We start from the raw sequence: 716 nt of genomic DNA on the forward strand, positions 1-716 counted from the left end.
ACTTAGGGAAGGGATTCACTTGCTCATCTGAACTGAAGGTACATCAGCGAGTTCACACTGGGGAGAGGCCGTTCACGTGCTCAGAGTGTGGGAAGGGATTCACTAAATCATCTAACCTCCTGAGCCACCAGTCAGTTCACACTGGCGAGCGGCCTGCTCAGACTGTGGGAAGGGATTCAGTTGCTCATCCCAACTGAAGGTACATCAGCGAGTTCACACTGGGAGAGGCCGTTCACCTGCTCAGTGTGTGGGAAGGTATTGACTCAGTCATCTCATCTACAGACACACAGGCGAGTTCACACAGGAGAGAGGCCGATCAGCTGCTGAGACTTTGGGAAGTAATTCTATCAGCAAAATCAACCAAATGTGCATCATTGAGTTCACAGTGGGGAGAGGCCGTTCACCTGCTGTGAATGTGGGGAGCGATTCACTCAGGTCATTTAACCTTATGTAACTCTTGCTTCAGCTAGCAACTTAATATAGGGGGTGATAGCCCCTGAGCTTGGCCAAACCTAAGAAATCTCGTTTGTGTGAATGCTGCATGATGTGTCCCCTGTTACAAATCAGTACCCCAAAAATAACAAATGGTACACAATATGCGATTAAACAATTGAGCTATTTAATTCTTACTTTGACTATGGGATTAGTAAAGGAAACAAATAAAGGTAAAAGGGCCCTTTCTCTCCATTTGTGTCTTCTCATCTCTCCCTGGCAAA

Source organism: Hypanus sabinus, unplaced genomic scaffold, assembly GCF_030144855.1.
Source record: "Hypanus sabinus isolate sHypSab1 unplaced genomic scaffold, sHypSab1.hap1 scaffold_238, whole genome shotgun sequence".
Lineage (NCBI taxonomy): Eukaryota > Metazoa > Chordata > Chondrichthyes > Myliobatiformes > Dasyatidae > Hypanus > Hypanus sabinus.